We start from the raw sequence: 22,552 nt of genomic DNA, 5'->3' as shown, positions 1-22,552 counted from the left end.
AAGTTAAACTCGTTGCTCGGCACTCTTTTCCCAAGGGGTTGGTGTCTGCCCCCGTGTGCCAGCAACACATTGTGTAAACTTCTAGGACATTTATTCATTCATTCGTTTGTTTGTTCATTCATTCATTCACCAGATCAGCGTTGAGTTCCCCTTGAGCACGGCTCTGCGCAAGAAAAAACGGTGATCAACAAGGCGGACACGGTCTGCCCCAGGGCACAGTCTGCAGGGCAAGGTGGCCGCGTTAAGAATGATGCAAAGTTTTGTTAATTACAGTGTCATCAGTTCTTCTTTCCACGTTGCATTTGTGTCTCTGTTTCCAATTCTAGGACTCTTGACTCCATGGGAATCTCTCTGAGGTCAGGGACTGTCTGATTTATGTCTGGGTCTTTGGTGACCAGCACAGTATATTCACAGTGACTATTTAATGAAAGACAGTGAATAGAGTAAATGAGAGCTGGATTCACACACCCAGGACAATTAATGCTTCTTCATCCAGAGAGCTGCCTGCCACCCCAGCTTCCCAAGGTACATTGTGACGTGTCAGCACAGTCATTTGAAGGAATAGTTGGGCACATCAGATACAGCCTGGGCAGGGGACGCTCCCTCTTTTGGAGGTCTGGTTGCCCAGGCAAAAACTCAGAGACAGCCATCTCAAGCACCTATTATATGTGTAGCACTGTGCCCAGGGCACGAGGGATTGAGGCTTCCCTCTGAAGGGGAGTGGCAGGCTGAGCTCTGGGAGACAGGAGGCAGGGCGAGGGCAGCAGAGACCCTCCAGCTGGTCTAGGAAGCTCCAAGGAGCGTTAACTTGCCTACCAGTGCAGTGGAAGGACACTAGAGGGGAAGAGGCGGTGAGGGAATCAGCTCCCCATCTAGGAAGGTATTCAAGAAGATCGTAGAAGATGCCTTGCCCGAGATGCTGCATTCCCAGTTGGAATAGGCAATCTGAAAGAGCTATTGGGATGGACCAAGTGTGAAACTCAGCAAGCTTCTGCCGTGGGTCTCATAGGGAAGGGGACTTGGGGTGTAGTTAGTAGCCCTTGTCTCAGAATCAAACAGACTCGTGATTAAGTCCTGGCTTTGACCTCTTAATAGTTGTGCAATAGTGAGGAAGTCATTGAACTTCTTTGATCCTTAGTTTTCCCCTTTGTAAAACGGGGGAAATGACACTTACATGATAACACCTGCAAAGTATGGGGTACGGGCTTGACAAACAGGAGCTACCCATGCTATTTGTAAAAGATCAAAGGCTGGTGCAGGGAACTGGACCGGTGCCCAGTGGATGCGGAAGTGGGGTAAGTAAGGCTGCATATGCTGGGTTTGGGGAAGGTGGCACCTGGGGAAAAGCCACAGCAGGAGAGGGGTGCCAGGGCAAGGAGGCCAGTCAACAGAGGGCTGAGGTACCAGGCACCGCCCTGCAGGAGGAAGTGAGTGGGTGAGGGCTGGCTGAGCAGGGCTCCTACTGAAGGACGGCCAAGCTCAGGTTCCAGCTCTCAATTCATCTTGAATCCCCATTAAGGGGATGGCTACAGGGCCGACGTCTGGCTTCTGTTCTCTTCCAGCTCTGGGTGCTTTGTGCTTCTGGGGTCCCAGTTATCGGCAAGAGTGATTCTTACCTGTTCATCTCTTTCACTTCCTCCTTCCCCTCTGGTAGAAGGCTCCTCATTCATTTGCTCCCTTTTTAAGCCAGTCGACAAACCCTTCTGAGAACTGCTTTCTGGCTGGCTTCTAGCCTAGGGCTTCTAGCCTAGGTGCTGCAGAAATGCGACAGAGATGGAGCAAACAGAGTCCCTACCCTCAAGAACCTCAAGCCTGGAGGTGGAGGCAGAAATGTGGCCGGGGACTGTCATACATTGTGACAACTGACACGGCAAGTACAGCCACTATAATATAGCTAACACTGCATGTTCATTGCACGTAAGTTACCTTATTGAGTCTTTGCCACTCCCCTTGGGGGGAGGAGTTGGATCTCAGAGAGGCTAGTTCACATTTCCAAGGTCACACAGCCCTTATCAGTCAGGTCTGCCTGACACCAATGTTCATGCTCTTAACCACTATGTTATGCAGCCTCCGTATGTCTCCTAATTCATTCGATAGATGTTTATAAAGCTCCTACTATGTGTTGGGGACCATAATAAAGGCAGATGCTACAACAGAGAACAAGGCATCTCCTGTTCTGTGCCTATGGGGAGTATACATTCCGACCAGGGTGCTTTGGAGCACAGAGGAACTCTTCTTCTTTGTGACATATTCACAAAGAAGGTGGCATGTGAATTGGGTTCTGAAGCATACACAGGAGTTTTCCTGGCAAAATATGGAAGGATGTGTGTGGGTGTGAGGTTGAAGAAGTCATCCAGGAAGTGGAAATAACAAGGGCAAAGGCCTGGAAATGTGTTCCTAGACTAATGAGAATTCCTCCCTCCCTGCTTCTCTCTTGTCCTTCATCCTTCCTTCCTTCCCTCCTTTTTTCTCTCTTTCCTTCCCTTTTACTTCTGAATGGGTGATACTTTCACATAGTTCAAAAGTTTAAAGGCAAAAAAATGTGTATAGTGAATATCTTCCTCCCTCTTCATCCCAACCTCCACCCATTCATTTCCCACCCTACTCCCTGCCCCATCCCACCCTACTCCCTGCCCCATCCCACCCCCCTGCATATCACCACTTTCTTTTGTCTCCTAAGCATCCTTCCGGAGTAGCTTTATGCAAATGCAAGCAAATATAAATAACTTTTCTTATCTCCCCCTTTTATTTCCCAGAGAACATGCCTACTATTCTGGAGAAAGATGAGAATTTAATGCAGCTGAAGCATACCTTTGGGGGACCTGGGAAGCAGGGAATAGTGGGTGGAGATTTGGTTGTGAGGGGCCTTGAATGTCATCCCAAAGACCTTTCGAGTGTGGGCATATTCTAGGCCATTTCTCAGATTTTTCTCCAAGTCATGACACTTTCAAGGAAACTACAAACCCAGCCAGAGTTATCAGGAGCTGTCCGATTGACTTGATTAAAAACAAAACCACAGCCACAATCCGCTCCCAACCACCCCCACCAAAAAAAATTAAGAAAAATGAAACTCAAGGCAAAGGTAAGCACAATGAATTTGTATCACACCGGGAGCTAGCTGCCTGTCTTGTTTTCTCCTTAATTTATTTTCTGGAAAACATTCACTGACTTATAGAATAGTTCCCTTCCCTCTGTCAGCAATCAGCCTTTGGAACCAAATTGCTGGCTAAAAATAATGTATTTTTATTAAAAATCACTTTAAGTTGGTACATATTTCTAAGACAAATTCACATATGGATAACCATCCAGTATTGCTTGCTATAGATAAGTGATGAATTATTTTAATCAGAAGTGGATTTAACAGCACTGCAAAAATAAATTTAGGAGATTTTTCACAATCTGGTTGTCTTCTCTGATTCTTCATATTTATATTTAGTATTCAATGAAGACTAATCGTGACTATTGGACATTCAATAAAACTTCCCCAAAGCAGATTCATCTTGCCCATAATAAAGACTGACATTTTCTCCAGTCATTCTGGGAAATGTTTCCAGTCTCTACGTACAAAACTAGATGGGAAAATACACACACAGAGACTTTCCTCCCAAACGCCAGCTAGATGGGAAACTAGATGGGAAACTAGATGGGAAAATACACACACAGAGACTTTCCTCCCAAACACCAGCAGTCATCTTTGGCTCTGCAGTAGAGGAGTGCATTGCTGTGTTTAGTCAATCATCATCCAACACCCGCAGATTTGATGCTCACGGTGGCAGCCACTGCGTAGAGGGAGAGAGTACTGAACGATTCAGAAAGGGCTCAGTCCTGCCCTGGCTCTCCGGCCAATTTGACTTGGAGCAGGAAAGACCTTAGTAGCCTCTAACTGTTAACTGGCTATGCTCCAAACTGAACCTTGTTTTATTTCATGTCCCAGAATGAAGCTTCTCTACAACATTTGCAAGCAAAGACGTAGGACCAGGGATACGGGAAGAGCTGGTCATCATCAGGCAACTGTGTATCAATTAGGGGACTTTTGAGTGTAAGCAACAGAAGCAGATTCAGGCTGCCTTAAGGCATAGATCATGGTACAGAGACATGACATTAAATGTCAATGAATAGCTGAGAGTATAATACGGAAATCGCAGTTGGTTCTTGTATGTGGTTAACACTTCTCTAACTTTTCCTCATCTCTCTAATTAACAAGGAGAGTGAATCCCAAGCTTTTTCTGGCAATGATATTGAGCCACAATAACAATTAGTTTTCATCGTATTTACGGCTGCTTTTGGCTGGTGGAAAGTTATACCAGTTTTTCATTTACAGTAGTGATCTCAAGTGTCCTTTAAAAATATATTTATTTGAGATAATGAATGAGTCAAATGAGAGATAACGTATTGTTCATAATAGAACAGGGAGTAAAAGAATGGTAAAAACCATGAAAAGTGCAGTCAGTTGAACAAATAGATCTTATTCACGTTGGTTTCTCTAGCAAAGAGGTGACTGAAGGGTTAGACAAGAAAAGGAATCTATTTTGTTCTAAGGATTTCAGGTATCTTACATAAATTAATTGAACTCCAACTTTAGTTTATTCAACAGATGAAGTCAAGATCTCCCCTTGTACATTTCCAAGTTGCTAATGGAAAGGTTGCCTGGGACAGGACCAAGGACAGAGCTCTGTGACCCTCCACTACAGACCTCCCAGTTCCACCCTACTCAATTACTAGCACCTTTGGCCAGGAGGGTGTGACTTGTATGGCTTCTCATTCTAGGGGCTCATGAGAAGAAAGGGTCTTCTTTCCAGGGGTCCGGCCGCCTCTGGAATCTAGTGGACCTGACAGAGCCTTCCACGCCTTCTTTTTCCCGATAAACCGATATCATCAGCTTTTGTTGATCAAGACATTGCTCTGGGTTGATGGGGCTGACATTAGCAGCTGGGATTAATATGTTTTTTTCCCTTTCCATTTATTTGGAGGATCTCATTAAGGCAGGTTTCCTTCAGGAAATTGATGCTTTAATATTCTGCGTTGTCAGCTGAGGGCCTGAATTTTATTTCTTGAATAACATTTAATTAAACGTGCAGGCTCCCTTCCCCTGACGCATCAGTGATCACAGTACTGGGCCCACCTCCCTTGTTCTTTGGAAAATCAGCAGAAAGCTAGGTTGGGGGTGGGGGGCAACGTCCTGCTGAACAATAAAGTTTATGGCCTGTACCTCTGCTGAAATTCGTGCCCAGGGTCCTGCTGATGCAGGCTGCTTCAGGTGCCTGGACTAAGAAGCAACCACTTTGTAAATGCTGGTTCCTGGATTGTAACCTGCATCTTGTCCAAGAGGTATCCCAGAGGGGGGACTCCCCTAAACCGGGAATCAACAGACTAGGACCTGCTAGCCAAATCAGCCCACAGCCCATTTCTTAAAATAAAGCTTTATTGGAATATAGCCACGCCCATCCATTTATGTATTGTCTGTGGCGGCATTTGTGACAGAACAGAAGAATCCCAGACCCTGTGGCAGGGCAGTAAGGAAGAACCAGAGCATCCTCTGGCCAACCCAGGCTTGTCTTGGGCTGAGTGCTTGCTTTATGTCAAGCATTCAATATACTTCATTTCGTCTCAAGCATTCTTTCAACACATACTTATTGAGCACCTACTTTGTGTCAGACATAGTTCTAGGCACTTAGGATGAGATGCTGAACAAGACAGTGGAGGCCCTGGCTTTACCTGCCACAAGAGAAAGAACAGTAACCAAGTGTCCAAATAAATATATAAGCAAGAGAGTTTTGGATAGCAACATAGATCCTGGAGAATATAAACCAGTGTGAGAAAGCATGATGGTGTGAATGTATGACAGTGTTGAGAGGTGGTCAGGGAGGGCTTCCCTGAGGAGGTGACATTTGAGCTGAGATGTGAATGATGAGTAGGAGCCAGACAGAGAAAGATCTGCAGGGAGAGCAGCCCAGGCTGGGGTGGGGAATCAGCTGGTGCAAAGGCCTGGTGGGAATGGAAAAGAGAAGGAGTGAAGTCAGGGGGGTGGGGAGGGACCCCTGGTGCAGGGACATATGGGGTTATGCTGCCATGCTGCCGAATTTGAACTTTATTATAAGTATAATGGCAAGCCTGGGAATACTGACCTAATTTACTTTTAAAAATTCACTTTACCTTCCATGACATAGTAATGAGACTGGTATTTTTATTATGACACCCTTCTTGTGTTTTTTTTTTTGCAGTTTATAAAAAGCTCTTTTGTTTTCTCTCAGAAAATCTTGCTCAGGATTGTCAGAAATGTGACGGTACTTGCCCAGGCTCAGCCTGTTCATAAGTGACAGAGTTGGAGTTTGAACCCAGCTCTGTTTGACACTGAGGCCAGCTCTGTCAGAGCCCCTCTGGGCCAAGGTGCGGGCCTGGTGGGAGAGGACAGAGGCTGAGTCATGCTGGTTTCTGGCGGCTGTGTGGACTCATGGGTGTCTCACATAATTCTGAGTCAGTGTGGTCCAAGCCTGTTGGCCTCCCATTCCTGGGCTGGACACCTCTGAGCAAGTCAAGATATCTGAACCTCAGTTTCTTAAATCTGTAAAATGGGTGGATAAAGGCTCCTACCTGGAAGAGAATGAGATGGATAATGTACCTAGAGGGTCTGAAGCATATATATTTTTAGGGAATATCCATATCATCCTTCCTCCCCTGCCCTGACTGTGGAAGGAGCAAGAGGAGGAGGAGGAGGAGGAGGAGGAGGAGGAAGAGGAAGAGGAAGAGGGTGAGGAAGAGGGGGAGGACCAGGGCAATAACTAGTACCTCACTACTGAATCCTCAAAGTCCTATGGAGTCGAGGTGGGCAGAAGCCTTTGGGAGGTCTTTCTTGGGCTTGTTAGAGAAGTAACCACTCCCAATTCAACTAGTAAACGAGAATGTGAACGTGATGGGTGGGATTTAGGAAGGGGAGAGAGAAATCTCTTGCCATCTATTTCTCAGATAAGAATACCAAATGCAGACAGGGGAGCCTCCTAGTTAAGTTTTCAAGTCTCCAGTCTCCGGTCTCAGGTCATTTTCACTAAGCTTCAATTTCCGGGCCTGTGAGAGCAGGAGGAAACCGCCTCCAAGGCTTTGGTTCTCGCTTCTGGGTTCATGCATGGAGCATGGAACTAACTCATCAAGGCTGCAGCCTCCCTTATCCCGGCTATACATGTATTCATGAGAACCACCCCGGGATCCTTGGATGTACCTAAGAATGCTCTAGCCTCAGGCCTCACCCTGGGCTGTTGAATCAGAATTTCTGGGGGTGAAGCTCAGGCATTAACATCTTTAAAGCTCTCCAGGAACTTCCAACACGTAGTGGTCAAAGTAGCCAAGTCTTGGCTGCAAAATAGGGGCATGAATGATAAAGACATGAAGCCACTTGGGCTGGAAATTTCCATGAATTCCTCCCTTTCTTCCTCCTTCCCTCCCTCTCTCCCTTCTTCTTTCCCTCCTGGCATCCCTTTTTATTTATTCACAATATTGAGCAAATACTCTCATCCCCAATACTGTGATATGTATTATCACAGTATATATATTATATAAACTTCTTGCAAGGAGCTCTGGGCAACCTCTGAAGAAGAGCCAATTGCTCGAGCATCACACTGTACAAAGGTTCCAGATGGGTCCACATGAAACAGCTGGGAATACAGATGTGAACAAGGCAGGCAAGTCTTCCGTTTCATAGAGCTTATAGTTTAGAGCAGGAGACCTGACTAAAGCAGGGGGTGAGGGGGTGGGTTTCTCCAAGGAGAGGATGCTGAACCTGGGTCCAAAGGATGTTTGTATCAACCAGGTGCTTTCTGGCTCTGCTGCACTGGGTTTTCTGCCTGGTGGCTGGTATCTCCAGGCAAGATGATTTTCAATGATAAGTTCCTACGGAATCAGAAACCCCAGACATTGAGACTGAAAGAGTGTTTTGTAATTTATCTTTCCTTTGTTTCTTTTAGTTATAATGGCTAGCTGTTACCCTGCCTGTGTGTGTGTGTGTGTGTGTGTGTGTGTGTGTGTGTGTGTGTGTGTGTGTGTTTGTACGTTGGATGGGTCAGCTGTAATGAGGATAGCTTTAGGGAAAATAATGCAGAATGCCATCCCTGACATTTGTCCCCAGGGACTAATTTAGGGGTGAGGCATGGGAAAGGTATGCTCCATCCCCTTTTGTTGGAGCCCAGAGTGAGGGAGCCACGGTGACTTCCAATCTCATCCTTTGTTTTCCTATTTAAATTGTTGATGGGCAGGTTTTCCTTTAATCATTTATAGAGATATTTCTATATCCATACATCAGAAAAACAAGCAAGTATAATGCTGAAATTGAGAGCAGCTGTCATTAGGAGACCTTCAACCACTGCATAATTCTCCTTCCTCACATGTAATCTTTTTCTGAGAAGAAAATGGAGGTTTTTGTTTACTTTCTCTAGCTTCCAGTCAGAACGTATTAACCTCATGCACAACATGGGCATCCTTATAATATGATCTGAAGAGAATCTCAGGCAATATTTTGATGATTTTTCCAAGACTCTCTCAGAAGATTAGGTAAAGGGGAAACAGGATGGAAAAGCATTCTATGTGGTCAAAACGGCATGTGCAAAGGCCCTGGGGCCAGAGGAATCATGGTACCTTTACGGAGCAGAAAGGAAACCAGAGTGGCTGGAGTTCAGGGAGCTGAGGTGAGATGATGCAGCCTGAATTTGGAGAGGGACGTGGTATAGTTGGGCTCTACATGGCCATGGGACAGTGTTTGGGTGTTTATCCTTGGAGCTGTTGATCTGAGGGAGAAGACTGTGTCATTCTATGAAGCTCGCCCAGGCTGTGGGAGGGAGAGTACATTGATGGGGGGGGCCAGAATGAAGGGACATAGTGGAAAAGACACAGCTCATCCAAGCCACACTGACCCACTGCGTGAAGGCACTTTCCCTTCTGTTAAAGGCGAGTCCCTCTCTCTGCTCCTTCCCACCTTCTCAGGGGCCCCTCTTCATCTCCTCCTTTCTTAAATTTATTTATTTATTTATTTTTGGCTATGTTGTGTCTTCGCTTCTGTGTGAGGGCTTTCTCCAGTTGCGGCAAGCGGGGGCCACTCTTCATCGCGGCGCGCGGGCCTCTCACCGCCGCGGCCTCTCCCACTGCAGAGCACAGGCTCCAGACGCGCAGGCTCAGTAGTTGTGGCTCACGGGCCCAGCCGCTCCGCGGCATGTGGGATCCTCCCAGACCAGGGCTCAAACCCATGTCCCCTGCATTGGCAGGCAGATTCTTAACCACTGCGCCACCAGGGAAGCCCCCCTCCTTTCTTGCTTCTGCATCTTTAGTGTCTCCTTTCTTTCTCTCGTGGGTCCTAGCCCATGGCCCCCAAACATGATCAAATCACTTAGGAGAACAAAAAAGAATGGTTGAGTACATTATGGTACAGACACACCATGGATTATTATACAGTCATTATGAACAGGAAGTACCGCATCAGGTGAGTTGGAGGGATTCCCAGGAGGCATGGTTGAGTATCAAAAGGCAAAAAAGTATGTATAATATGATCCACATTTATCAAACTAACAATGTCCCTCAAGACCCACACGTATATATGTTTGTGCATGCGCTCATGTGCGGGGACACACACACACACACACACGCACACGCACACACACACACGTGATAGTCACAATGTTAAGCAGCCATTCGGTGTCCTGGGTGAGCGGCTAGGGTGATGGGCAGGGAGACCTAGGAGGCTTAAGGAAACAGCTACTTACCAACTGTTATGGATCTATCTCAACATTTCATGTCCAGCACCGCCCTATGGGTGGAGTTGGCAGAATACTGACCCTGTTACCATCGGTTCCTTTTCTCCTTGCTGTGCACGTTTTCACTTCACAACATTCTGGCTCGAGATTCCACTGGCATCTTCCTAGGTCCCATATATCTTTCTCCAGGCAAAAGGTCTCAGGACCACCTGATCCCTGAGTGTTTCTGTCCATCAGCGCTTGCACAGCTATTGTCACCTTCAGCTCCCTCACAATTACAGTCACTATCTCCCCTCCGCCACAATGTGGTCTCCCTCTTGATGCCGGCAGTCTCCTCTACTCACCCAGGAACTAACAGGGGTCCTTGCAGACGCTTCCCTCCATTGGTGGGCTGTTAGCTCTCACTCTCCGTCTTCGCCCAGGTGCTGCACGAGCCACCCCCCTGCTCTCCCTGGCCCTGGTATTATTTCCATCCAATGCACTTTCCTCATTGCCGCTAGAGGAAGCTTTTCAAAATGCATATCTGATCATGTCCCTCCTTTCTCTGAAATCTTCACTGGCTCCCCGTTTCCCTTCTCTTGAAGGCCTTTTATCTTGTGGTCATGCCTCTATCCAGGGTCCATTCCTGCTGCCCAGGTGTGGACGTGACACCCTGGTTGCGTGAGCCATTAGCAGTTTTCGGAATGTGGACCGCGCTTTCCCCGCCACACCTCTGCTCACGTGGTCCTGCATTTCCCCTTGTCCTCCGTTCACGTCGTCTGCCACTCAGACATCTTCTCAATCTTCGAGCCTCAGCTAGAGCACTTCCCCTCTAGGAAGCCCTCCTGAACCCCACCACCCCTGCCTTATGTCTCCACCGGCCCGTCCGTCCCAGCCACCCTACTGCTTCTACTCCAACTGGCCAAGAGGGAATGTGGGGAGACCCGGTTCTGCTTAATATTCACCGTCTTCTCAGGACACAGGGTCTTGGGAGTGTGTGAGGATGGGGCCAGAATCAGATGGACACTCCTCCAGACCACAACACTGCAGCACTGGGGATCCCTGTTCCAAGACAAACACGGAGAAGACAGCCCAGGAATCTAGAATGTGTGCCAACTCCAAGCAAGGAGACAGCCAATGTTGGTTTGCTATGTGACCTCGGGCCAGTTAGTTAACTTCTCTGGCCCATCTCTACAGTGAGGGAGGTAGACAACATTCACTTTGTGCTCAAGGTGGGCACAGCAGAGTAGCATAGTGGTTAGTTGCTTGGTCTGTAGGCGACCAAGAGTGTCTTATCTTTGTGTGGCAGCTGGGAGAGGTGTTGCTCAGATGCCCCTTCAAGAAAGGACTTCGAGAAAATTCTATAACTGTGGGCAGTGTGGTTAGCTGTAAGGTCCTTCAGGATCTGCTTCTACTTTTGATGGGAGGTCATGATCTTCTAGGGCAGCCCCTCCTTAGCCTTGAGCAAGATGATGGGACCAAGCTTGGCCATTTCTACCCACTGCAGTACCTCCTTTGATGGGAAGCCTTTGCTCTGGGGCTCCGCTGGCTGGCAGACACCTTGTGAGACTGAAAAGATTTCTGAAGGCTCCCTGGGCCTCCGCCCGTTCCCTTTCACGGGTGTCACTCCCAATAAACTGCTTGTACCCTAACTCTGTCTCAGTATCTGCTTCTTGGAGGTCCCAGTTGGCCGTTGCTCAGGTTCTTGACCTGCTTCCTCTCTGGTCTCAGTGTGCTCATCTCTAAACTGGGCTAATAATGCCTATCTCACAGGGTGGAGGAGGAATGAGATGAAGTAATACATGCAGAGTATTTAGCACAGTCTCTAGCATGGGGAAAGCACCATGTGTGTGGTCTCTGTAGCATTTCATTAAGTAATTTTTTAAACGATAATTTAAGGGTTGAACCAGAGAAGTTTGTGTTGAAACCTTTGCTAAGTTGTCTCTCCCTTGGGATTTCCACAGGGCACTTCCTTGGCCCGGGGTCTTCTTCTGGGTGTGCTCTTCAGAGGCGGACCCTCCAGCCCATGACAGAGTCCAGCAGGGCCCAGAGGCCCAGAGCGAATTGACGAGGAAGGTGGGGTTGGCCAGGTGGCGGGTGGCGGCTGGCTGGGCTGATAAGTGTGTTCGGGTTGATCTATGAGGCCATTCCCGGGAAGGATGGCTTCAATTCTGCCCTGGAAGTGTGGCCCGAGCCGTATTGCCAATCCATCTCCCGGGCTGTCAAACGTTTCACAGGCGCCTGCCTGGGCCGGAGACAGTTTATAAGCCGCGTTTCTGCCTAGTGGTCCTGCTGCCTTGCTCCTCTGGCGTTTTGAGTTGTGTTGTACCTACCTGGGCTACAAATGCTACAGATCCCTAGGGGGCGCCCTTTTCTAATTCAGAAGATGCAGCATGTTCAGGCACCAGCCTTGGAGGGGGAAAGAACCGGCGGGACGCAGACAGGGCTAGATGATGATGGGTGTGTGCTGGGGTCCAGGAGTGAGACCGGGTGGCCCGGAGCAGGACAGTGCCCATGGGAGGAGGAAGAGGGACTGCAGTTAGATAGGTCTTCGCCTCCAAAATATTCAAGACGGTGGAGGAAAAAGTAAGCTTTTGCCTCACTCTTCATGGTTCCTTTAGTTGTTTGGCTTCAACAGCACTCATGTACTTTATATTTTAGTTTTTTCCTATTTTAATTTTTCAACAAAGCAGATGTACAGCCCTATAATCAAATCTGTTGGAGTGGCCCGGAGGAGGGCACTCACCATCCCTTTGTTCATTTCTTCATTCATTCCTTTAACAGAGCACCTACTGTGTGCCGGCTTCTATTTTAGGAGCTAAAGATACAGCAGCCAACAAATCAAACAAAAATGCCTGCTCTTAAGGAGCTTATATTCCAGTGGGGGAAATAAGCAGTAGACATGAAACATAAGAACATTATATGATGTGATTAAAAAGTGCTAAGTGACATGGAAAAAAATAAAGAGATTTGCAAGTGTGGCAGAGAAGAGACCCTTTAAGTGGGGTGGTTCCAATGAGCTTCACTGAGACAATGCTTGTGCGAAAACTTGAAGGAGGTAAGAGGGAGAGAGCTGTGGAGGAATCTGGGCTAAGATTCCGCCAGGCAGAGGGAACAGCCAGTGCCAGAGTCCTGGGGCAGGAGATTGTCAGGCACGCACGATTTTCACAAACGCTACTATACTCATGACCATTTTCTATTTGATGTACACTTCTCAAGGTGGAGTGCATATACTCCAGGCCTCACCTCCACATGTCAGGAGAATGCAGGACGTTTTGGGATAAACAAGGTTCACTTTGCTGGGCTTTCAATTTTATGAAATTTAAGAAAAATATTAAGAAGCAGAATGCAAAACTTACACTAACTTATAAATGAAAATATGAGGCTTGCAAGAAATATCATGCTTATATTTGCAGTAGACTCCAAACTGCTCTCTGGAACTCAATCTGGGGGCATGAGAGAGTTGTGCTCTGTAATTTGGGGTACCTGAGATTGGGAAGAATGGGATGCTGGGTTTCCACATCTCTCTCCCCAAACATGCTGGGAGTAGAGACTCTATTTTTCAGATTGTTATTGCTTGTGCTGGGCACCTTGCCTGGCATGTCAAGCATACTTGATAGAGAGCAGTCCTTCCACTGTCTAATTCCTTCTACATGAACTGCCCCCTGCCCTCAGATCACTCACTCTGAAGGTCTGGGTTCAGATCTCTCACTACAAAAGCCTCAACTTCATACAGGTGCCAGGAAGGTGAGAAAAGTGAGTGAAGTGGGCTGGGCTGTGGTACAGCAGGGAATGGTGAGGAGTGTGGCAAACTGGAGAGCCCAGGACCTGTATAATAAAAGCAACTGCTCCTCACCTCCATGAAGCCCCTGGGAACCAAAATTTCCAGTTCTTTCGATTTAAGAAAAACCAGACATCTGAACTTTATGTGAAAAAAAGTTTGATTTTCAAATACAGACAATTATATTAAAAATAGCTCTAGGCCAAGTTTGGAGAAATGGGACCTGCAGAAGTATCCTTAGAGACCAAGAGCAGTGGGAACAGCCCTCCAGGGGTGCTGAGTGAGTAGCTGAGCCCAGCAACAAGTATTGAGTCCTTGGGTCAGGTCGGAGCTAGTCTGAACAGGTAAGACTCCTTGTCACGGTTGGCCACCTTCGGGAGTGAGAAAGGTCATCCTGGACAGACCTAAGGGGAGGGTGGGGGAGTGTCCAGCTGAAAAAAATCCCAATTCTTTACTCAAGGATTGAGTCTGGGTTGGGGGGTACATGTTAGACCTATGTCTATACCAATCTCTACTTGTAGGAGTTATATTTAACCTGGGACTTCCCTGGTGACGCGGTGGTTAAGACTCTGCGCTCTCAATGCAGGAAGCCCAGGTTTGATCCTTGGTCAGGGAACTAGACCCCACATGCATGCCGCAACTAAGAGTTCGTGTGCTGCAACTAAGGAGCACGCCTGCCACAACTAAGACCCAGCGCAACCAAAAAAAAAAAAATTTAATCTGAAAAAGGGAATTTATTGGCTCCCTAAAATAAATATTTAAGACATTCTCCACGTGTTCAAGAAACATCCTCAGGAATCTGCCTCTATCCTCTGGCTCTGCTTTTCTCTGTGCTGACCTCAGTATTGGGGAGGCTCCCAGCACAGAATGCCAGGCTGGTTGTCGGCAGGCTTACATCCTACCAACTTAGCAACCTCTGTAGAAATGGAATGCGTATTTTCTTATAGCTCTATCCAAAGTCTCTGGTTTGGTTCTAATGGAGCTGGCTTGAGTCGCGTGCCCACATTTAGTACCTGGTAATGGGTCAACCTCTCCAAAACTACATGGATGGAGAGAGGGGGAGGGGAGCCACCAAAGGAAAATCAGGATGGTGTCTCCAGAGTATGTGAAAGGATGGGTGTTGGGCAGCGAAACCCACAGGGTTCTCGCTGGACTGAAACATCGGGCAAGGATTCTCAGCTTCCCAGCCAGCATCTGACACTCCTTCTTCCTCCCCATTGCTCTCTCCTCCAACCTTCCATCCCTGTGGCCTTTGGCAAGGAGACACTGCTGCTCCAGTCTCGGCAGGGGCATTGATTGCCTGTCAGAGCCCTTCAGAGCCTTGATACTCACACTTCATTTCACATGGTGTGTTGGAGCCTCCTGGACCCCAGCCTCCACACTGACGCTTCTGCCCCTGCCCATCCCCCTCTGCTTCCTGGCAATCGCTTTCCTCTTCTCTTTTCTGCAAGAGGTGAGCTGTCTCATGTTTGTTGACTCTCACCTGACCACACCTGAGATTTTATTCTTTCTACCTCTTCTCTAGAAATTATTCCTTAATTCTGTAGTGTAGCTCTGAGAAAGGCTGCCGTTCTGCTACCTCCCAATGTCACCCTCTTGTACAGCATTTGCTTCCTGCCCTATCTGTGAGATGGCAGATCTTGCCCAAAACTTATAGAATAAGACCTAAGGCTCTTAGGGTGCGCACATGTAGAAAAGGCTGAGCAGGAGGACAGAGGTTACTGCTTGGAGGGAAATTCCCAGCCACAGCACAGAAAGGAGAAGCCTGGGCAGAGCCCAGTGGGCTTTCTGGGTAGAAGAGGTGGATGTAAGAGTCTGGGGAAGCCAAAGCAAAGCAGCTAGAGTTTACAGGGCAGAATACTGGAAAGAGAGCTTCATTGGGGGTGGTGGAGAGGGAGGTAGGAAGGGAAAGGGAGAGAGAGAGAGAGAGAGAGAGAGAGAGAGAGAGAGAGAGAAAGAGAGAGGAAGGGAGAGAAGGAGCTGGAGATTTGCCGTGGATCTCCCTCAAGTCTTCAGCTGAGCAATGATCAGTGCATGTATGTCAAGTGACCACCTGAGATTGAAGATAAAACCACTGAGAGGGTTAGAGAAACAAACCACTGGAGTTCCCACAGAGCTGGACATAGTTCCTGTTCCCAGCAGCCAGAGTGGAAAGCCTCAGAATAATCATGAAGTATTTGATAGAACACTCAGAAGGAGCACTTAGGAGTCCTGCTTAAGAAACTTTAGAAGCAAAGCTTAAAAGGGTCAAGCTGTTTTCAAGTAACTTTACTGCATCCAAGAACAAAGCTCAAGAATATTTATAGGAATACAAAACTATCCCAAGAAGGTAAAATTCACAATGGTCTGCCATTCAACAAAAAATTACCAGGGATGAAAAGAAGTAGGAGTCCATGACCCATAATGAGGAGAAATATCAGTCACTTAAACCAACTGAGAAATGACACATGTGGTAGAATTAGTAGAAAAGGACATTAAAAGAGATATTATAGCTGTATTAGATATATTCAGGAGCTAGAAGAAAGACTGTGTACATTAAGTAGAGATATGTAACATAGGAAGACTCAGTTTACCAGATAAAATGCAAGATGCTCAGTTAAATCTGAATTTCAGATAAATGATGAATTTTTTTAGTGTAAGTATGCCCAAAATATTGCGTATAACGTACATACGCTAAAAAATTATTTACCATTTACCTGAAATTCAAATGTAGCTGTGCATCTTATATTTTTCTTTGCTGAATCTTTTTTAGGCAACATTAAAAAGACCTGACTTGAACTCTTAGAGATAAAATCTACAGTGACTGTGATTAAAAAATTGTATATGTATATAATATATATATATATGTATACACACACACACACTTGATGGAATTAAGAGCAGATTGGACATTGCAGATAAGAAGATAAATTAACTTGAAGACATAGCAAAAGAAACCATCCAAACCAAAACACACAGAGAAAAAAAGAACAGGAAAAAAAGAACAGTAGTAGTCTGATACATATTTAATTGGAGTGAGTGCCCAAAGGACCAAAGGAGTAGGATGGAAAACTATTTGCAAAAATAATGGGTAGAAATTTTCCAAATCTGCTGAAAACTATGAACCCACAGACAGAGTGGGAGAAGATATATATTACCAATTAAATGAATGAATGAGATATAGCATCACTATAGATTCTACAGCTATTGAAAGGATAGTAGAGATACTATGAACAACATTATGGTAATGCATTTAACAACGTAAATGAAATGGAAATTTCCTTGAAAGATACAAACTACCAAAGCTCACTTAAGATTAAAAAAAAGATAGCCAGAATAATCTTATATCTCTTAAAGAAATTGAATTTGTATTTAAAACAAGGAAAATTTCATGCTCAAGTGGCTTCTTTGGTGAATTCTACCAAATATCTAATGAAGAAATAATGCCAATTCTATACAATATTTTTTAGAAAGTAGAAGAGGAGGAAACACTTTCCAATTCATTCTATGAGGCCAGAATTATCCTGGAACCAAAACCAGCAAAAGTTATTACATGAAAAAAGTACAGAAGAGTTACAATATAACTCATGAATTCTCATGCAAAACTCTTAACAAAAATAGAATATGTGTATATATATATATATATATATATGAATACATCATGACCTACTGGGGTTTATCCCAGGAATGCAAGATCGGTTTAACATTCAAAATTATCTCACTGCAATTTACCATATTAAAGTCTACACAAAAAACAATGTGTTCATCTAAATAGATGTAGTAAAAGCATTTGATACAATTCATCAAACATTCCTTAAAAAAACTCTTAGGAATAAGAGGGAACTTCTTCATTCTGATAAAGAACATCAGTGAAAAACCTATAGCTAATGTACTTACTAGTGAAAGACAATGTTTTCCCCTTAAGATAAGGAAAAATTTAAGAATATCCACTCCCACCATTTCTATTCAACATTGTATTGGGGGTTCTAGTCAGTGCAATATGGAAAGGAAAAGAAATAACAGACATTGAGGTTAAAAAAGAAAATGTAAAACTCTATTCCAGATGACATGTAAGTCTGTGTTGAAAATCCCATAGAATCTACAAGAAAGGTATGAGAACTAAAAAATGGTAGGATATGAAATGAGGTCACAGAAGCCAACTGTATTTCTATATGCTCACAATAAAACAATTGGAAGTAGAAATTTTTAAAAACCATGTGTAATATCATAAAAGTATGAAATATTTAGAGATAAAACTGACAAAAGATTTGAAATATCTCTACACTGAAAAGTACAAAACATTACTGAGAGAAATTAAAGATCTAAATATAAATGGAGGGCTAGCTACACTGCGTTTGAGGGTCTAAAGACCCAATATTTCTAAAATGTCAATTCCTCCCAAACTGACTGATAGATTCAATGCAAATCCCAGTCAAATTCCAGCAAGTTGGGATTGTTGTTTTTCTTGATAGAAACATTCAAGCTGATTCTAAAATTTATATGGAAATGCAAGTGAACTATACTAGCCAAAATGACTTTGACAAAGAAGAACAAAGTTAGAGGACTTACACTACGTGATTCTAAGGCTTATTATAAAGCTGTAGTAATCAAGACAGAGTGATACTGACATGGAGTTAGACAACAGGTCAATGGAACAGAACAGAGTCCAGAAATACCTGAACACATATGCAGTTAATTAAATTTTGAACAGCAATTCAGTAGAAGAATGTTTATCTTTTCAATAAATGGTGATGAAACAATTGGCTATCCATAATAAAAAATGAATTTCAATACATCACATACATTTTTATACAAAAATTAACTCAAAATGAGTCATACCCTTAAATGTAAAACCTAAAACTATAAAACTTCTTAAAGAAAATATACAGGAAAATTTATGATCTTGGTTTAGGGAATATTTTTTAGGCATGACACTAAAGGCACCATCCATAAAAGAAAATAATCAATAATAGGACTTCATAAAAATTTGAGGTCTGCTCTTTGAAAGACAGTGTTAAGGGAATGAGAAGACAAGCTACATATGAGGAGGAACTATTTACGAATCACACATCTGAAAGGCACATGATCTAGAATAAGCATGGAACTCTCAAAATTCAAAAATAAGAAAATAAACAATCTGATAATAGTGAGCACACACTTTAGCAAAGACAGACGGCAATAAACACATGAAAAGAGTCACATCATTTGTCATTGGGGGATAATCAAATGCTTACATTTAAAAAGACTTATGTTAAATATCGGTAAAGGCACAGAACAATTGGGATGCTCATACACTGTTGATGGCAATGTTAAGTGGTTGGACTTTATATTCCTATGTATCTCTTAACAAGCATATGCTCATACAAAGGCTTTTACATGTGCATTCACAGCATTTTTATTTGTTATCACCATCAACTGGTGAATGGATAAACAGATTATGGTATAACCATGTAACGGTATATTCATATACTACTATTCAGCAATAAAAAAGAACAAGGTATTGATACATGCAACAATGCAGTTAAAAATAAAAATAATTGTGTTGAGTCATGTATTTAAAGTGATGAAAGGAAAAAAAACCTACAACCAAGAATACTCTACCCAGCAAGGATATCATTCAGATTTGAAGGAGAGATAGAGTTTTACAGGTAAGCAAAAGCTAAAGGAGTTCAGCACCACTAAACACAAATAAACTCAAAATGGAATAAAGACTTAAATGTAAGACCTGAAACCATACAACTCCTAGAAGAAACATAGGCAATACTCTCTCTGACATCAGTCTTAGCACTATATATATATATATATATATATATATATATATATATCTGTCTCCTCAGGTAAGGGAAAAATGCAAAAATAAACAGATGGGACTACATCAAACTGAAAAGCTTCTGCACAGTGAGAGAGACTGTCAACAGAAAGAAGGAAAACTCTGCCTACTGAATGGGAGAAGATATTTGCAAATATTATAGCTGATAGGAGGTTAATATCCAAAATATACTAAGAACTCGTACAACTCAATATCAAATAAACAAACAACACAATTTAAAAAATGGGCAGAGGACCTGAACAGACATTTTTCCAAAGAACATCAGAGGGTCAGCAGACATATGAAAAGATGCTCCTCAGGGAAATGCAAATCAAAATCCTAATGAGATATCACCTCACACTTGTTAGAATGACTGTTACCAAAAAGACAACAAATAACAAGTGTTGGTGAGGATGTGAAGAAAAGGGAACCCTTGCTTACTGTAGGTGGGAATGTAAATTGGTTCAGTCACGATGGAAAACTGTGGAAGTTACTCAAAAAATTAAAAATAGTACTACCATATGATCAAGCATTTCCACTTCGGGACATTTTTCTGAAGAAAACAAAAACACTAATTCAAAAAGATGTATGCACCCTTAGGTTCATTTCAGCATTATTTATAATAGCCAATATGTGGAAGCAACCTAAGTGTCCATCAATAGATGAATGGATAAAGAAGAAGTGATACACACGTGTGTGCACACACACACACACACACAATGGAATACTACTCAGTCATAAAAAAAGATTGAAATCTTGTCATTGTGACAACATGGATGGACCTGGAGGGTATTGCGCTAAATGAAATAAGTCACACAGAGATAGAAAAATGCCATATGATTTCACTTATATGTGGAATTAAAAAAGCAAAACAAATGAACAGACATAACAAAACAGAAACAGACTCATAGATACAAACAAGTGGTTACCAGAGGGGAAGGGGTGAGGGATGAGTGAAATAGGTGAGGACAATTAAGAGGTACAACTTCCAGTTACAAAGTAAATGAGTCATTAGGATGTAATGTACAGGATGGGGAATATAGTCAATGTTATTGTAATACCTCTGTATGGTAACCAGACTTATTCTGATCATTTTGCAATGTACAGAAGTATTGTTATCATTATGTTGTGCACCTTGAACTAACATAGTGTTTGTAGGTCAATTATACTTTAGTTTAAAAAATTATTAAATTTAAAAAGAATATACAGTAACTTAATTATTGTGGTCTTTTTCTGGGACAGGAAATTGGGAAACTGGGGTTAGGGATAGACAGGAAGCTCAGGTTTACTGCATATGGACTTGTAATTCTGATCTTTTTTTATAATTGATTAATTAATTAATTTTTGGCTGCATTGGGTCTTCGTTGCTGTGCGCGGGCTTTCTCTAGATGCGGCAAGCAGGGGCTACTCTTCATTGCGGTGCGCAGACTTCTCATTGCAGTGGCTTCTCTTGCTGCGGAGCACAGGCTCTAGGCACGTGGGCTTCAGTAGTTGTGGCACATGGGCCCAGCTGCTCTGCAGCATGTGGGATCTTCCCAGACCAGGGCTCGAACCCGTGTCCCCTACATTGGCAGGTGGATTCTCAACCACTGCGCCACGAGGGAAGCCCAAGATATTTCTTGTGCCTGAGTATGATGGTGACGTGAAATTCACACCTATGACACCTTCAGAGGTTCCTCATTTTGCTCAGGACACACTCCACTTCCCAAGAGTCTACGGCAGAGCAGTCTATAGAAAGTCAAGACCAAAGCAAAGTTATACAAAGCTGACATCTTGTAACAGGGAGAGGAAGCTTTGTATGAGAGTTTGGTTGTCCCGGAGGAGGAAGGGCTGAAAGATGAAAGGAGGGGAAGTATGTCCTGGGGACAAAATTTGCACCACTTTTCCCTACAGGAAGCTCAGGAGGAGAGAGCAAGTCTTTGACCGGATTCTGAAGGCAAGGCACTTCAAAGCTTCTTCCCTCTGAGTGGGTCATGCGTATATCTCTGAACCAATCACCGTGACCAGGGAAATAAGATAAAGCCAGCCGTACCCATAGACATTCTGGGTATAGAAACCAACCAATCAACTTTTTGCTTACTCTGGTTTGTGTTGGGTTTTCTATTTGCAACCAAAAAGGTTGCTTCACCTGGAATATAGGTCCCAGAAGTCCTAGTTCTTTCCACTGAATTCCATAAAAATAGCAATCTCTTCCCCGCTATTCACTGGTTCTGATCAAGACTGACCCAGCAAAGAGATCAAGGCCGGGAATAACCTTTACCCCTCCGTCCCCCTACTCAAGGATCCTGGAGGAAATGGGGGCACGGATTCCTCCCTTCTCAGTTCTTAACAGCCTATTCCAATGAATAGAATTTCCATCTAATTTTACCATTAACAGGAAATACTTTAAAAGATTTAAAACATTTAAGTAGGTTAATTCTTTTCAAAAAGAACAGTGAAGTTTTAAAAACTGCTTCCATCAGTAAATTTAAAATACAATAAATAATTTAGGGGTCAATTTTCCCTCCACAATGAAGAATTAAGAACCTTCAGTCTCTCAAATAGCCTCTTTAAAAAAGCTACAAATTCTTTCTCTCCTTTCTCTGGCCTCAGACTTGGCACTTGGGCTTGGGGTTGGGCTGCTGGTCATGTTTTGGCAGCTGAAATTCCTTTCCAGTAAGAAACATTTTCTTTTAATTGCTTTTCCCCATCCCCCCACCCCCCCAGCGATATTCAAATCCTCCAATTTTTTTCCTCCGTAAGCAAAAGAGATGAGGTATTTATGGCCATTTTGCAGATGCAAAAAGTCATTGAGATTAAGTGACTTTACCAGGCATGTGGAATAATCTGAGTCAATGTACTCCTCCTAACAGTAAATAAAACAATCATATTTATTTTCTCTGAAGGAGACTGATGTAGCCTCATTGTACAGGGTCAGATCAGTCAAGGGTGAGTGGGAAACATAGTTCATTTCCAGGGAAATGCAGAGAAATAAACATGGGGACTTTGAAACAAGGCCAGGCAGGGTTGGGAGCAGAAAGTAATGGTGAGGCAACCAGGGTCTTCCTACAGTGAGAAGCCAGTGCTTAGTGTTGGGGTCACAGATGGAGGAAATGCTGTTATCGGAGCCCAGAAAAATCTGGAGTCAAGGAGGAGCCAAAGCAGATATACTCACTACAGCTTTGACAGGGAGTTGTCCTGACTCCGCTCGCACAATTCCAGTGTCAAGGAACTCACTGCCTCAAGTGATCCCTCTCCCATCTGCCTGCCTCAAGTTTCCTTCTTGGGTTGCAC

Source organism: Balaenoptera borealis (genome assembly GCF_965194805.1).
Source record: "Balaenoptera borealis genome assembly, chromosome: 16".
NCBI lineage: Eukaryota > Metazoa > Chordata > Mammalia > Artiodactyla > Balaenopteridae > Balaenoptera > Balaenoptera borealis.
This window is presented reverse-complemented; position numbering follows the sequence as displayed.